The following is an 18,211-nucleotide window of genomic DNA, read 5'->3' as shown; positions in this document are numbered from 1 at the left end:
TTACATTTTTTTAAGCATCTTTTTTTGGTGTGTATGTGAAAATGACCATAGAAAGCTTGCTAATGTAGAAATAGCCTTGGTCAGTGAGCATTTCCTGAGTGCTACAGAGCAACGTACTAGACAACAAAGATGCAGCTTTGAGCTCAAGGAAGGGATAAATGTCACTCCTGTGTTTGTAGAAAGACCTTCACAAGATAAAAGAGAGAAGTGATGAAATAAAAAGACACCAAAACCATGAAAAACATTCCATTATACTCATTTTTCCATTTTTAATGTTCAATTTCTTCTCCCACTTATGGTCCCATAAAACATTTTTTCCCCCTCATGCACTTTTTTTCATGATGTACTTCAAGGTTGATCATATTTAGATTCCTCTTGTCCATAAAAATAAAGTACTAAAACTCATGTTACTTAAAAAAAAAATATAAATATATGTGAGGACTTCCTGATGGTCCAGTGGTTAACATTTGACTTTCCAATGCAAGGGATGTGGGTCCAATCCCTGGTCAGGGATCTAAGACCCCACATGCCTTTGGGCCAAAAAAGCCATAACATAAAAAAAAAATGAAACAAAACAAACAAACAAACAAAACCAGAAGCAATAATATAACAAATTAATTAAAGACTTAACACAATTTAAATATATGAATGAGTAATCAGTTAATTAATTGCTCACAGTTTTTGAAGGATCATGATTTTTCTCTTAAAGATAGAATATAATTCAGGTAGTAGGTTAAGGATACAAAGTGTAAGCGTTGATGAGATACAGTCACCTAAGTCCAAGGAGGAGCCCTATGCATGTGCAGCACTTATTTTAAAAATATTTATAAAATAATAAACAATAGACAGAATCCCATGTAACTCACGGCTTTAGAGTTGGTCAGTTTTTCTCCATTAAAATCATCACTACATCTTCTACACAATTTATAAACTGTTGTGAATGCTTAGAAATGCAAGAAACCTTCTTGAGCTTAGAAGTCAATTGGATTGACTAGCCATTTTTCACAAATCACATGACAGTGCTTTATTATGTGCTAAGTCATGATGGACTCTGCGACACTGTGAACTGTAGCCCACCAGGCTCCTCTGTCCATGGGATTTTCCAGGCAAGAATACTGGAGTGGGTTGTCATTTCCTACTCCAGGAGATCTTCCTGATCCAGGGATCAAAGCCGAGTCTCCTGCATTGGAGGCTTGAAATGGTACAATATGCTCTCTTTTTTTTTTTTTTAAATACTTACTTATTTTTAATTAGAGGATAATTGCTTTACTCTGAAGAAAGCTGAGCGCCCCAAAATTGATGCTTTTGAACTGTGGTGTTGGAGAAGACTCTTGAGAGTCCCATTGGACTGCAAGGAGATCCAACCAGTCCATCCTAAAGGAGATCAGTCCTGGGTGTTCATTGGAAGGACTGATGCTGAAGCTGAAACTCCAATACTTTGGCCATCTCATGCGAAGAGTTGACTCACTGGAAAAGACCCTGATGCTGGGAGGGACTGGGGGCAGGAGGAAATGGGGACGACAGCAGATGAGATGGCTGGATGGCATCATCGACTCGATGGACATGAGTTTGAGTAAACTCCGGGAGTTGGTGATGGACAGGGAGGCCTGGCGTGCTGCGAGTCATGGGGTCGCAAAGAGTTGGACACGACTGAGTGATTGAACTGAACTGAACTGAATTGCTTTACAACACTGTGATGGTTTCTGCCATTTAGCAACATGAATCAGCCATAGGTATATATATATCTATATGCCCCCTCCCTCTTGAACCTTCCTCCCACCGTCTAGGTTATCACAGAGCACCATGTTTGAGCTCCCTGTGTTATATAGCACATTCCCACTGGCTATTTTATATATGGTAATGTATGTGTTTCCACGCTACTCTCTCAATTCGTCCCACCCTCTCCTTCCCCGACTATGTCCACAAGTCTGTTCTCTATGTCTGCGTCTCCATTGCTGCCTGCAAATGTGTTCATTAGTACAGTCTTTCTAGATTCCATGTATAAGCTTTAATAATAGTCTCCCTATCAATGCTTCTCCCAAAGACAGAGCAGATTCAAGGGGTAGGAGCAGATTCCACGTCTGGAGAAGAGATGCTGAGAAGGTGGCTTGAGCACAGAGATGGAGCTGATCTTGTCCATTTTTTAAATGACTTACTGTGCTCTCCCCACCCATCACCTGCAGTGTCTGTCAATTTGACTTCCACCCAAGGCACACTTTCTCCCGCCACATTGATCTTATTGTCACTCTCCCCAAAGGTCGAGCGTTTCTGGCCAGTTGTTTCTGATCCTGCTGTTCCATGGCTAGAATGCTCTCCCTCCATGGTTGTCACTGACCAGTCACCTCATTCCAGACCCAGATAAGTGGTCTTACACGACCTAGGCCTATTTTTCTAGGAGTAAAAACTCCTCCAGTCTGAGGGGTAAAAAGAGAAATCTGCAGTTAAGTAAGTACTGTAAATTGTGTCCTGGCTCCCAGGATAATTATATCACAGTAGACTGTGAGCTCCATGAGGACAGGCATCAAAGCTTCACACACACCTGCATTTGGTAGCCATGCCATAAACGTCTGCTGCTCTGATTTTTGAAATGCACCAACATGATTACCTTAGACCTGAAGCAATTATTTCACAAAACATGGAACACTTTAGGGAGAAGAGAAATTCCCTGATATTGTCAAGTACAGATTCCTCTGTGACTCCCGCACAATCAGAGCCCTTTGTGAGCACCGGCTTTGATGTGGCTTTTTAATTATTCTTCTCCCCTCACAATAGAAGAAGGTAATTACATTTCGGCTCTTAATTATGAGCTTTTTGCCCAGTGCATCTGGTTCTGCTTCTGTCTGCAGAGCAGTGAATCACAGCTTTGCTGAGAGAATCGTGTGAGGAGCAGCACCTTTGTTTCCTTTTCCTAACGAAGAGATCTGAAAACATTCTCCCCCAAGCACGCAGGCTTGGGGGGTGGGTGCCACCCTTCACAATCATCTTGCTTTCTAGCTTCTTCACTCTGGCTTCTCAAAAGTACTACTGACATAAAAGCTCCTAAAGTTCCCTCTGACACACTCATCCTCGCATTCAACTCACGTCTAATCAGTGCTTACTTTATTATATACACTCTTCTAGGTGTCGGGCACATATTAAAAACTGTTACTGAATACAAATTATGTTCCAAGGCTACAGGACTGTTTGTTTTACTCTGTCTTGTAAGTCTGTATGCTTATGGTTTTTCAAAAGTTTACTGTGGTGTTTATTATAATGCAGTTATAACAATGAGCTTACATTATTTTCAGTTAGAGTTTTTATTTCTTCAAATGTATCCATTCATGATCCTTTGGACTGCAAGAGATCAAACCAGTCAATCCTAAAGGAATCAACCCTGAATGTTCAATGGAAGTACTGTTGTTGAAGCTTATGCTCCAATACTTTGGCTACTTGATGCAAAGATCAGACTCATTGGAAAAGACCCTGATGCTGGGAAAGGTTGAGTGCATGAGACGAAGGGGGTGACAGAGGATAAGATGATTGGATGGCATCACTGACTCAGTGGACATGAATTTGAGCAAGCCCTGAGAGATAGCAAAGGCCAGGGAAAGCTGGCATGCTGCAGTCCATGAGGCCACAAAGAGTCGGACACGACTTAACAATTGAACAACAACAACCAGTCAGAAATTGAGCTCTTGCCCAGCCCAGCAGCGACACACTAACTGTATCTTATGACAGGTGCTTGGTTGGGTGTTGAAGGCGAGTATCTCTGTGGTCGTTACAAATGGGCAGACTAATGTACTCTGACTGGGTCACAAAACCTGCCATCCAAGACTTGATTTATGCTTTTAGCTTTGATCATACTCATCTGTGGGAAAATAGGGTAAAAGAACACAAAGTGAAAACTGATCATTTCTTTACAGTCTCTCAGTGTGAACAGTGTTACCCTCACCAGACTTTCCAAAGTCTGCCTCTCAAACCTCCAGCCTCCTTGCTCTTAGAAAATCACTGTCACACAAAATATGGAGATCTGCTTATCCCTTTAAACCTAAAACGTATAAATGGAACATCAAACACTATTCAGAAGTTTGAGGAGGATTTCATCTTTGTTTGAATCATTGAGTAGATTACCAAGTGAAAGCTGGGAAAAAAACATAACTGACATTATCAGGGAAGAACACAAATCAGAACAAAAGACCCAAAGAACTGTTCTGTGGCTTCGATCGGTCGCCTTTGCTATTTGATCTGCTAGGTTTGACTTAAAATCCCTCAACATTGACGATGCATTAATAACTTCGTGATTGATGAAATTCATGACATTTAATATCAATCAAAAGGAAAAATAAAGCACCATATTTAAGGCGAAAGTTTGTACACAAGGAGTAAAGGAGAAACCAGCTATTCAACCACATGCACGAGTCAAAGATTCAAATACCCTGTGTTCATTTACTGAAGCGTCATGATTCCAAAATATGGGGCTTTGAAACATTGACCAGGAAGCTAAATGATCAGACACCTGACCAGGAAATAGAATGTTAACTTTAATTAAGATGTCATAACTGTCTCAGCATTGCCACCTCACTGCCTGCCCAGTCAGCAGGGTCTGGGACCCAGGACTCTGCAGCTTCGGGTCCTCATAAACCAGTCATTGCCTTGGGAGCTTCGCTGGTGAAAATTCTCAGTAGTCAAACCCCAGACAAACGTCTTCTCATTGTTCAGTCACTCAGTCATGTCTGACTCTTTCAGACCCCATGGACTTCAGCATACCAGGCTTCCCTGCCCATTACCATCTCCCGGAGCTTGCTCTAACTCATGTCCAGCAAGTTGGTGATGCTATCTGAGCATCTCATCCTCTGCCGTCCATTTCTCTTCCTGCCTTCAATCTTCCCCAGCATCAGAGTCTTTTCTAATTAGTCAGTTTTTCCCATTAGGGAGTCAAAGTATTGGAGCTTCAGCTTCAGCATCAGTCCTTCCAATGAATATTCAGGGTTCTTATTCAGTTCAGTTCAGTCACTCAGTCATGTAAGACTACTTGCGACCTCACGGACTGCAGCATGTTACACTTCCCTGTCCATAACCAACTCCTGGAGCATATTCAAACTCATGTCCATCGAGTTGGTGATGCCATCCAACCATCTCATCCTCAGTCATGCCTTTCTCCTCCTGCCTTCAATCTTTCCCAGCATCAGGGTCTTTTCCAATGAGTCAACCCTTTGTATCAGGTAGCCAAAGAATTGGAGCTTCAGCTTCAGCATCAGTCCTTCCAATAAATATTCAGGACTGATTTCCTTTAAGAATGACTGGTTTGATCTCCTTGCAGTCCAAGGGACTCCCAGGAATCTTCTGCAGCACCAAAACATCAGTTCTTCAGTGCTCAGTTCGCTTTATGGTTCAACTCTCACATCCATACCTGATTACTGGAAAAACCATAGCTTTGACTAGATAGACCTTTGTTGGCAAAGTAATGTGTCTTCTCTTCAATATGCTATCTAGGTTTCTCATAGCTTCTTACTCATAAAAGACTAAGAATCTTTTAATTTCATGGCTACAGTCACCATCTGCAGTGAATTTTGAGCCCAAGAAAATAGTCTCTCACTTTTTCCATTGTTTCCCCATCTATTTGCCATGAAATGATGGAACCAGATGCCATGATGTTAAGTTTTTGAATATTGAGTTTTAAGCCAGCTTTTTCAGTCTCCTCTTTCACTTTCATCAAGAGGCTCAAGTTCTTCTTTGCTTTCTGCCATAAGGATGATGTCATCTGCATATCTGAGGTCATTGATATTTCTCCCTGCAGTCTTGATTCCAACTTGTGCTACTTCCAGCCCAGCATTTTGCATGATATATTCTGCATGTGAGTTAAATAAGCAGGGTGACAATATACAGTCTTGATGTACTCCTTTCCCAATTTGGAACCAGTCTGTTGTTCCATGTCCAGTTCTAACTGCTGCTTCTTGACCTACATACAGATTTCTCAGGAGGCAGGTAAGGTGGTTTGGTACTCCCATCTCATGAAGAATTTCCCACAGTCTCTTGTGATCCATATTGTCAAAGGCTTTAGCATAATCAATAAAGCAGATGTAGATGTTTTTCTGGAAATTTCTTGCTTTTTCTATGATCTAGTGGATGTTGGTAATTTGATCACTGGGTCCTCTGCCCTTTCTAAATCCAGTCTGAACATCTGGAAATTCTCAGTTCAATAATGTTGAAGCCTAGCTTGGAGAATTTTGAGTATTGCTTTACTATCGTGTGAGATGAGTGCAATCATGCAATACTTTGAGCATTCTTTGGTATTGACTTGCCTTGAGATTGGAATGAAAACTGACCTTTTCCAGTCCTGTGACCACTGTTGAGTTTTCCAAATTTGCTGGTGTATTGAGTGCAGCACTTTCATAGCATCATCTTTTAGGATCAGAAATGGCTCAGCTGGCTAGTTCCACTAGCTCTTTCACAGTGATGCTTCCTAACGCCCACTTGACTTCGCATTCCAGGATGTCTGGCTCTAGGTGAGTGATCACACCTTCATGGTTATCTGGGTCATTAAGATCTTTTGTGTATAGTTTTTCTGTGTATTCTTGCCACCTCCTCTTAATATCTTCTGCTTCTGTTAGGTCCATACAATTTCTATCTTTTATTTTGCCCATCTCTGCATGAAATGTTCCCTTGGTATCTCTCATTTTCTTGAAGAGATCTCTAGCCTTTCATATTCCATTGTTTTCCTCTATTTCTTTGCATTGATCATTCTTCTCTCTCCTTGCTATTCTTGGAACTCTGCATTCAGATGAATATATCTTTCCTTTCTTCCTTTGCCTTTTGCTTCTCTTCTTTTCTCAGCCATTTGTAAGGCCTCCTAAGACAACTGTTTTGTCTGTTTGCATTTTTTCTTCTTGGGGATGGTTTTGATCACCACCTTCTGTACAATGTCACAAACCTCCATCCATAGTTCTTCAGGCACTCTATCGATCAAATCTAATCTCTTGAATCTATTTGTCACTTCTATTGTATAATCACAAGGGATTTGATTTAGGTCATACCTGAATGGACTAGTGGTTTTCCCTACTTTCTCAAGTTTAAGTCTGAATTTTGCAATAAGGAGTTCATGATTTGAGCCACAGTCAGATCATGGTCTTGTTTTTGCTGACTGTATAGGGCTTCTTCATCTTCAGCTGAAATGAATATAATCAATCTGATTTTGGTATTGACCATCTGGTGATGTCCATGTGTAGAGTGTTCTCTTGTGTTGTTGGAAGAGGGTGTTTGCTATGACCAGTGCATTCTGTTGGCAAAACTCTGTTAGCCTTTGCCCTGCTTCATTTTGTACTCCAAGGCCAAATTTGCCTGTTACTCCAGGTATCTCTTGACTTCCTACTTTTGCATTCTATTCCCCTATGATGAAAAAGATACCTTTTTTGGGTGTTATTTCTAGAAGTTCTTGTAAGTCATCATAGAACCATTCAACTTCATCTTCTTTGGCATTAGTGGTTGGGACATAGACTTGGATTACTGTGATATTGAATGGTTTGCCTTGGAAACAAAGAGAGATCATTCTGTCATTTTTGAGATTGCACCCAAGTACTGCATTTTGGACTCTTTTGTTGACTATGAGTGCTACTCCATTTCTTCTAAGGGATTCTTGCCCACAGTGGTAGATATAATGGTCATCTGAATTAAATTAGCTGATTCCAGTCCCTTTTAGTTCACTCATTCCAAAAATATCGACGTTCACTCTTGCCATCTCCCATTTGACCACTTCCAACTTACCTTGATTCATGGACCTAACATTCCAGGTTCTTATGCAATATTGTTCTTTACAGTATTGGATTTTACTTCCATCACCAGTCATCTCCACAATTGGGTGTTGTTTTAGCTTTGGCTCAGCCTCTTCATTCTTTCTGGAGCTATTTGTCCACTCTTCTCCAGTAGCAAATTGGGCACCTACCAACCTGGAGAGTTCATCTTTCAGTGTCATATCTTTTTCCCTTTTCATACTGTTCATGGGTTTCTCAAGGCTAGAATACTGAAGTAGTTTTCCATTCCCTTCTCCTGTGAACCACGTTTGGTCAGCACTCTCCACCATGACCCGTCTGACTTGGGTGGCCCTGCATGACATGGCTCATAGTTTCTTTGAGTTAGACAAGGTTGTGATGCAAGTGATCAGTTTGGTTAGCTTTCTGTAATTGTGGTTTCCATTCCAATGAGTATTCAGTATTGATTCTTAACGTGTTGCTATTTCTGCTCTCACATCCTGGCATTTGAGTCTGTTAGGGTGCAGCCACTCATCCCCTAATTTACAGAAGCTGCCTCAGTGTTAAGCTGAAAAGAAGCAGTTCCCGAGACAGTGCAGGGGGAGAGTTGTCCCCGATTTTATTCACGGGGAGTCTGTCACCCGAAGGTCCATCTTCCTAATTCCTATTGGTTCACATCCTCCACATTCTGGAGGACCCACTTTAAACCCTTCATAGGCTCATGGTGGCTCAGACAGTAAAGAATCTGCCTGCAGTGCGGGACATGTGGGTCGATCCCTGTGTCAGGATGATCCCCTGGAGGAGGAAACGGCAACTCCCTCCAGTATTCTTGCCTGGAGAATCCCTGTGGACAGAGGAGCCTGGTCACTCTTGTAGTCCATGGGGTCCCAAAGAGATGGACACAACTGAACGACTAACACTTTAACTTTGCCTGTTCACTTTCACTTTAGGCTCCTTGATGGTGATGACTCCTAAAGACCAAGTTCATGAACACCTGAGAAACCAATATGAACTCTTTCTCTGCTGGAAATAAAAAGGTGTAGCCCCACCTCCAGTGAGCTACACTTAAGATGGGTTCTCTGGGCTGTGTGGGCACCGGACAAGCAGACTGATGGGTGTTGCCTGCAGGTGGAGACTCAGGAGCACGGCGCCTCTGAGAACCACAGGATACAACCATCAGGGTGTGCAGGAAAAGTCACTGTTTGTCAGACTGTGCTCACTGGTGCTATTGAGTAAGAAAATGCTTTGCAGTCCATATAATCTGAAAGGTATATAGTATGGAATTATCTTTAAATTTCATAAGGACAGTAATCACTTTATTCTGGTAGTTATAAGATAACATCTATTAACTTCATTTTCCGTATCTAGCAATTCAGAGCATAACACAAAAGCCCTTTTGGCTATACACTTGCTGCATTTACTATGAATATGTTACAAGTAAACACTTAAACCCCTCCATTGGCTTAGAATAAAGTGAGGTAATTACAGTTACATATAAAATTATTTGTGTGTATGACATTAATTATAGAGCACCTCCAAAATGTGTGTGTTGTTTGGACTTCATCACTGCATTGTGTGTTGTTTGGACTTCATCATTGCATTTCCAAATACATTCCATGATTAAAGACACACTCTCTGGAGCATTACCAGTATCAGTGACCACAGAAGGATTTTCTCCAAAGGCCAGTCTGAGTTTTCGAGACAGCTCTGCGGGGAAGGTGTATGAAGGGCAGAGATGGGGAGGCAGGACAGGTAAGAGCCATCTAGGTCAGGATGTGAAACTTCAAGTGGTACTGACCTTTTCTGGATGAGAGGTTGACCAAAGGATGAAGTTATCCTTGCCCTTTACTTGGTGCTCTTACCATGCACAGGGTGCAATTTTCTATTATAGCTTAGCTTTTTGACTTTTTGAAAAGTTATTTAATTTTTTTTCTTTTCTTTAACTTTCCAGCAAGGAAACATAATTCTCTTCTTCACTTTGCTGAATGATGATGATGGCTTTTGTGAATGATCCAGGCACTGATAGATGTCTTGAAATCCCAGAGAACATCCTGACAGAGCTGACCATCTGCCCTTTGACAGATACACAGATTCTAACCCTGCTCTAGTCAGACTACAAGCTGCAGAGGTGGAAGTTTTCATTTAATAAAGAGAAAAACAATTCTTCACATTAAATTACATATTGTTCAGGGAATATAAATCAAAATACAGATCGAAAATGCCACGGGAACCATCTCCATGCTGTAAAATTTCAAAATCAGTTCACACAGGTTCATAAGGCATGTGTTTCTGTCTTGTGGTGGCAGCAGACCATTCATGTGGGGCTGGGCCAGGGCCACCCCCGTGCAGCAGGGAGTAAATGAGGCATTTATGCCAGGCTCTGAAACTGAGTTTGACAGGAAGTAAGAGTGAGTGCCTCCCTTATGATCAAATGTAGGCAGTTAGACTAATGTAAGAAGGCAAGATTTGGATGTATTATTTAGAATCAATGATGGGAATGGTCCTTCACCATTCAGTATGTACTGAATCACCTGGCCCCCTTGGTGAGAATAGGTTCTCCCTACAGTCAAGAACAGAGGAGAAACCACTATGCACTCTTTCTCTGCTGGAAAGAAAAACTATCAAAATCAAACTTTTCCATGCACTCAAAGTCCTTTTCTTTTCTTTTCTTTTTTTTTTTTTTAAATATTATTTTATTAGTTGAAGGCCAATCACTTCACAACATTTCAGTGGGTTTTGTCATACATTGACATGAATCAGCCATATAGTTACACGTATTCCCCATCCCGATCCCCCCTCCCACCTCCCTCTCCACCCAACTCCTCAGGGTCCTCCCAGTGCACCAGGCCCGAGCACTTGACTCATGCATCCCACCTGGGCTGGTGGTCTGTTTTACCATAGATAATATACATGCTGTTCTTTCAAAACATCCCACCCTCACGTTCTCCCACAGAGTTCAAAAGTCTGTTCTGTACTTCTGTGTCTCTTTTTCTGTTTTGCATATAGGGTTACGCTACCATCTATCTAAATTCCGTATATATGTGTTAGTATACTGTAATGTTCTTTATCTTTCTGGCTTACTTCACTCTGTATAATGGGCTCCAGTTTCATCCATCTCATTAGAACTGATTCAAATGAATTCTTTTTAACGGCTGAGTAATATTCCATGGTGTATATGTACCACAGCTTCCTTATCCATTCGTCTGCTGATGGGCATCTAGGTTGCTTCCATGTCCTGGCTATTATAAACAGTGCTGCAATGAACATTGGGGTGCATGTGTCTCTTTCAGATCTAGATTCCTCAGTGTGTATGCCCAGAAGTGGTATTGCTGGGTCATATGGCAGTTCTATTTCCAGTTTTTTAAGAAATCTCCACACTGTTTTCCATAGTGGCTGTACTAGTTTGCATTCCCACCAACAGTGTAAGAGGGTTCCCTTTTCTCCACACCCTCTCCAACATTTATTGCTTGTAGACTTTTGGATAGCAGCCATCCTGACTGGCGTGTAATGGTACCTCATTGTGGTTTTGATTTGCATTTCTCTGATGATGAGTGATGTTGAGCATCTTTTCATGTGTTTGTTAGCCATCTGTATGTCTTCTTTGGAGAAATGTCTGTTTAGTTCTTTGGCCCATTTTTTGATTGGGTCATTTATTTTTCTGGAATTGAGCTTCAGGAGTTGCTTGTATATTTTTGAGATTAATCCTTTGTCTGTTTCCTCATTTGTTATTATTTTCTCCCAATCTGAGGGCTGTCTTTTCACCTTACTTATAGTTTCCTTTGTTGTGCAAAAGCTTTTAATTTTCATTAGGTCCCATTTGTTTAGTTTTGCTTTTATTTCCAATATTCTGGGAGGTGGGTCATAGAAGATCTTGCTGAGATTTATGTCGGAGAGTGTTTTGCCTATGTTCTCCTCTAGGAGTTTTATAGTTTCTGGTCTTACATTTAGATCTTTAATCCATTTTGAGTTTATTTTTGTGTATGGTGTTAGAAAGTGTTCTAGTTTCATTCTTTTCCAAGTGGTTGACCAGTTTTCCCAGCACCACTTGTTAAAGAGATTGTCTTCTTTCCATTGTATGTCCTTGCCTCCTTTGTCAAAGATGAGGTGTCCATAGGTTCGTGGATTTATCTCTGGGCTTTCTATTCCGTTCCATTGATCTATATTTCTGTCTTTGTGCCAGTACCATACTGTCTTGATGACTGTGGCTTTGTAGTAGAGTCTGAAGTCAGGCAGGTTGATTCCTCCAGTTCCATTCTTCTTTCTCAAGATTACTTTGGCTATTCGAGATTTTTTGTATTTCCATACAAGTTGTGAAATTATTTGTTCTAGTTCTGTGAAAAATACCGTTGGTAGCTTGATAAGGATTGCATTGAGTCTATAGATTGCTTTGGGTAGAATGGCCATTTTGACAATATTGATTCTTCCAATCCATGAACACGGTATGTTTCTCCAACTGTTTGTGTCCTCTTTGATTTCTTTCATCAGTGTTTTATAGTTTTCTATGTATAGGTCTTTTGTTTCTTTAGGTAGATATACTCCGAAGTATTTTATTCTTTTTGTTGCAATGGTGAATGGTATTGTTTCCTTAATTTCTCTTTCTGTTTTTTCATTGTTAGTGTATAGGAATGCAAGGGATTTCTGTGTGTTAATTTTATATCCTGCAACTTTACTATATTCATTAATTAGCTCTAGTAATTTTCTGGAAGAGTCTTTAGGGTTTTCTATGTAGAGGATCATGTCATCTGCAAACAGCGAGAGTTTCACTTCTTCTTTTCCTATCTGGATTCCTTTTATGTCTTTTTCTGCTCTGATTGCTGTGGCCAAAACTTCCAACACTATGTTGAATAGTAGTGGTGAGAGTGGGCATCCTTGTCTTGTTCCTGATTTCAGAGGAAATGCTTTCAATTTTTCACCATTGAGGGTGATGCTTGCTGTGGGTTTGTCATATATAGCTTTCATTATGTTGAGGTATGTTCCTTCTATTCCTGCTTTCTGGAGAGTTTTAATCATAAATGAGTGTTGAATTTTGTCAAAGGCTTTCTCTGCATCTATTGAGATAATCATATGGTTTTTATCTTTCAATTTGTTAATGTGGTGTATTATGTTGATTGATTTGCGGATATTAAAGAATCCTTGCATTCCTGGGATAAAGCCCACTTGGTCATGGTGTATGATTTTTTTAATATATTGTTGGATTCTGTTTGCTAGAATTTTGTTAAGGACTTTTGCATCTATGTTCATCAGTGATATTGGCCTGTAGTTTTCTTTTTTTGTGGCATCTTTGTCTGGTTTTGGAATTAGGGTGATGGTGGCCTCATAGAATGAGTTTGGAAGTTTACCTTCTTCTGCAATTTTCTGGAAGAGTTTGAGTAAGATAGGTGTTAGCTCTTCTCTAAATTTTTGGTAGAATTCAGCTGTGAAGCCATCTGGTCCTGGGCTTTTGTTTGCTGGAAGATTTCTGATTACAGTTTTGATTTCCTTGCTTGTGATGGCTCTGTTAAGATCTTCTATTTCTTCTGGTTCAGTTTTGGAAAGTTATACTTTTCTAAGAATTTGTCCATTTCATCCAAGTTGTCCATTTTATTGGCATAGAGCTGCTGGTAGTAGTCTCTTATGATCCTTTGGATTTCAGTGTTGTCTGTTGTGATCTCACCCTTTTCATTTCTTATTTTGTTAATTTGGTTCTTCTCTCTTGGTTTCTTAATGAGTCTTGCTAATGGTTTGTCAATTTTGTTTATTTTTTCAAAAAACCAGGTTTTAGCTTTGTTGATTTTTGCTATGGTCTCTTTAGTTTCTTTTGCATTTATTTCTGCCCTAATTTTTAAGATTTCTTTCCTTCTGCTAACCCTGGGGTTCTTCCTTCTCTAATTGCTTTAGGTGTAGAGTTAGGTTATTTATTTGGCTTTTTTCTTGTTTCTTGATGTAAGCCTGTAGTGCTATGAACCTTCCCCTTAGCACTGCTTTTACAGTGTCCCATAGGTTTTGGGTTGTTGTGTTTTCATTTTCATTTATTTCTATACATACTTTGATTTCTTTTTTGATTTCTTCTATGATTTGTTGGTTATTCAGAAGCGTGTTATTTAGCCTCCATATGTTGGAATTTTTAACAATTTTTTTCCTGTAATTGAGATCTAATCTTACTGCACTGTGGTCAGAAAAGATGACTGGAATGATTTCAACTTTTTTGAATTTTCCAAGACCAGATTTATGGCCCAGGATGTGATCTATTCTGGAGAAGGTTCCGTGTGCACTTGAGAAAAAGGTGAAGTTGATTGTTTTGGGGTGAAATGTCCTATAGATATCAATTAGGTCTAGCTGGTCCATTGTATCATTTAAGGTTTGTGTTTCCTTGTTGATTTTCTGTTTAGTTGATCTATCCATAGTTGTGAGTGGGGTATTAAAGTCTCCCACTATTATTGTGTTACTATTAATTTCCTCTTTCATACTCGTTAGTGTTTGCCGTACATATTGCGGTGCTCCTATGTTGGGTGCATATATATTTATAATTGTTATATCTTCTTCTTGGATTGATCCTTTGATCATTATGTAGTGTCCTTCTTTGTCTCTTTTCACATCCTTTATTTGAAAGTCAATTTTATCTGATATGAGTATTGCAACTCCTGCTTTCTTTTGGTCTCCGTTTGCGTGAAATATTTTTTTCCAGCCCTTCACTTTCAGTCTGTATGTGTCCCTTGTTTTGAGGTGGGTCTCTTGTAGACAGCATATATAGGGGTCTTGTTTTTGTATCCATTCAGCCAATCTTTGTCTTTTGGTTGGGGCATTCAACCCATTTACATTTAAGGTAATTATTGATAGGTGTGGTTCCGTTGTCATTTACTTTGTTGTTTTGGGTTCACGTTTTTACAGCCTTTCTGCATTTCCTGTCTAGAGAAGATCCTTTAGCATTTGTTGAAGAGTTGGTTTGGTGGTGCTGAATTCTCTCAGCTTTTGCTTGTCTGTAAAGCTTTTGAATTCTCCTTCATATCTGAATGAGATCCTTGCTGGGTACAGTAATCTAGGTTGTAGGTTATTCTCTTTCATTACTTTCAGTATGTCCTGCCATTCCCTTCTGGCCTGGAGGGTTTCTGTTGATAGATCAGCTGTTATCCTTATAGGAATCCCTTTGTGTGTTATTTGTTGTTTCTCCCTTGCTGCTTTTAGTATTTGTTCTTTGTGTTTGATCTTTGTTAATTTGATTAATATGTGTCTTGGGGTGTTTCGTCTTGGGTTTATCCTGTTTGGGACTCTCTGGGTTTCTTGGACTTGAGTGGCTATTTCCTTCCCCATTTTAGGGAAGTTTTCAGCTATTATCTCCTCGAGTATTTTCTCATGGCCTTTCTTTTTGTCTTCTTCTTCTGGGACTTCAAAGTCCTTTTCAATAGCAAAGACATGCTTTCTTTGGTTTGTAAAAATTACTATTCAACTTATTAAAGTCACAATTTAAAAACTCAGTTCTTTAAACTTTTATGTTCTCTTAGAAGTATTATTCTAAGTATGAATCTAGGAATTTTCAATAATTGTAGTAATCAGGGCTTTTATTCTTTTCATAAACTTAATTACCATTTTACCAATTAGCAATTACCATTTTAACTGCATTTATAAAATATATTTAGCTCTCTAAGTATATCAATTTTCTGACGAAATTTCCTTAGGACTTGAACAAGTCTTAGAGATTAACCAAAATCTTTATATTTGGTAAAATTTAAGTTCTCTGAAACGGCAAATATTGGATCTTCCCAGCCCAGGGATTGAACCTGGGTCTCCTATACTGTAGGCAGATTCTTTACCCTCTAATCAACCAGGAAAGTCCAACTATATAGTTAAGTTGTTTATAGCTTTGTAAGGTTTCAACTTAAAATCACAAGCCTTAGTCAAGTTTTGAAATATATAGTCTAAATTTGATTCTAAAATCTGATTTCTTTTTCTAGGAAGCTGATTTCTGTTAAAGTCTTTAAGTACATAAAACACCAAATCTGCATAGATTTCTAAGTGCCCGAGATACTAACAGTGGGAGTTTACTTTCTGAAATGCTGTGTTTATTCTATATCTTCTTGGGACACAACAGACAACAAACTTTTTAGTGAGTTGAGTTGATGGATTGGAGATGCTGGCTGAGCTATTTTTCCGTGCTTCTTTGCAAGCTTAGCTTATGTTTGGGGTTCTGGAAGCTTCAACAGCAGAGGAGGAAGGGTGGGCCTGGTAGAATTCACCATTCCATCCTCATGAGTGTCTCTAGATCCTTGGAGTCCAGACCTTTGTGCTTCTCGTAGCCCTTGTTCATCATCATTAGTTTTAGTTTAATGACGGGAACCCCCAGTGTTTCTCATCATGTCCAGTGTTCATGAACCTTAGACCACATGTTGAAATTGTTTGCTGGTTCTTGATTTTGCCCTGTAAACCTCCAGTTAGATTATGTATCTAGAGCCTCTCTTTAGTTATTGGTCAAATAACAGCCTTCTCACGATATGAACTTTAGTTTAATTTTATAAATATGCATCTTTCAGCTACTATTGAAAGTAAATGAAGCAACCTCCTGAGTGCCAGGGAGGGCAGGTCATCTCAGAACCCGAGTCTAGGACCAGACCCTCTGAGTGAGGAAGGTAAGTTCAGAAAAGTATGAAAGTATTTAGGATTAGGTGAAGCAGGAAGTTTCCTCACTGAATATTTCCATGATTCATCACTCACGTCTCCAATCACGGTTTCCTATCACTCAGCTCTGCTGATGGGCATAAACTTGAGCAAACTCTGGACGATAGTGAAATACAGGGAAGCCTGGGGTGCTGTAGTCCATGGGGTTGCAAAGAGTCAGACAGGACTGAGTGAATGAATAGCAACAACAGCTCTGCCAAAAACGGTTGCCGTAATATCTTTGATCAGATTCTTGGGCAGTGAATGAGAATAAAAGGCAAAACTAACTTCATGTCTCAAAAGAGAGGGTTGCCTCAGGATAGAAAACAGAAACATTATTCATTAGGATGATTTTAAGCACTGTAGTTGCTTGGAATATTAAACATGAATTTTTGCATGCACAATTAAGAATGAATATTTTTTCATGGCCCTTTGCCCTTCTTGAATTTTCTGCTCTCTAAACGTCTAACTCTGACACCAGAGACAAAGACTGAATCCTAAACGTGGAGCTGGTCCCTGGCTGGTCCCAAGCTCCTTCAGCAGAGTGAGTGTCATGTTCGCACAGAGAATGCCGTCGCCTGGTACATCCAGCTGTCGGTCTCCACCAGTTAGTATACATTTCCATAACAAGTGGGCCCTTCAAACACCCTTCATTTTTAATTTACTGAAAAAGTTTGACTCTCCACAGGCTCCCAAAAGCATTAGGTGTGTGTGAAGTTGCTGTCTCCAGATTTTTGTTCTTATGTCTCTATTTAGCAGAGAGACAGAGAGAGACAGAGACACAGAGAGAGAGAGACAGAAAGGAAACAGGGGAGAAGAGGTCACAGTATAAGTCAGATGCCAAGATAGACTTGCATTTCCACATTTTATATATTCTGCATCTGTCTGAAAATTCTCTTCTAATGTCTCATGAAGTTCATTTTGTTTAAAGAATTTTGCAATTTGGAAGCATTTTATCAAATAATCCCTTTTAAGGGAGAATTTTGGATAAAAATAAAGACCTGATCTTGCTTCAGAGGCAGAAATGATCTCAAATGTGAATGTGGTTCATTTGATTCTTAAGGAAAGAGAGAGATTCTATTATTTAAAAGTTAAGAGTATACCTCATGCAATTTTCACAGCAATCCTTATATTTGATTAATTTTATAACTAAGACCCGAGAAATAGAGAACAGTAAATGAGAGCTCAAAATGTCCACATTCATTGTAGGGACTATTGGAAAATTACTTGAACTGGGGAAACCTGCGGGATGGAATTGACTTGAAGTTTGAGTAAAACAGGATTATTGTTGGGTCCTTTGCTTTATCCCTAGGTTTCTTATGGGAAACAATTTCCCTGATACTGAACTGGCTGATAGGCAAAGATGGCCTTGATTGTGACCTGGGGGGCCACTCCAGCAACACGCCCCCTCCTATGGCACCTGGATGCATGTTCTTCTCTGTTTCCAGGCTGATGGTGTCTGTTCTGCTTCACAAGTTATGAGGGCTAATTTGCCTTTGCCCCAGACTAGATTTAGCTTGAATGTGAAATCAGTATAGAATTTGAATCTAGAATTGAATCATAGATACACAGAATCTCAGTTCCAAGATTCATTGGACGACAGTCTAACACACTGCTTTGCCAACACCTAAAGGTCAGAGTTGACTCTCAGCCAGGGTGAGGGGCCCTCCCTGACCACCTCGTGTCTCAGTTCACTTAATTCTCAATTTTAGTGACAATCTTATTACCACCACACCTCCAATTGATTCTGTTAGACAATTCTATTTCAGATGCAGAGGGATTCATCTTCAAACCAGCTCACAAAGGGGCATTTATTGAATGGTTATGTCAGGAAGTTCAAGCTGTGAATTTTCAGGAGA

This window comes from Muntiacus reevesi, chromosome 12 (assembly GCF_963930625.1).
Source record: "Muntiacus reevesi chromosome 12, mMunRee1.1, whole genome shotgun sequence".
Lineage (NCBI taxonomy): Eukaryota > Metazoa > Chordata > Mammalia > Artiodactyla > Cervidae > Muntiacus > Muntiacus reevesi.
Note: the sequence above shows the minus strand (reverse complement) of the source record.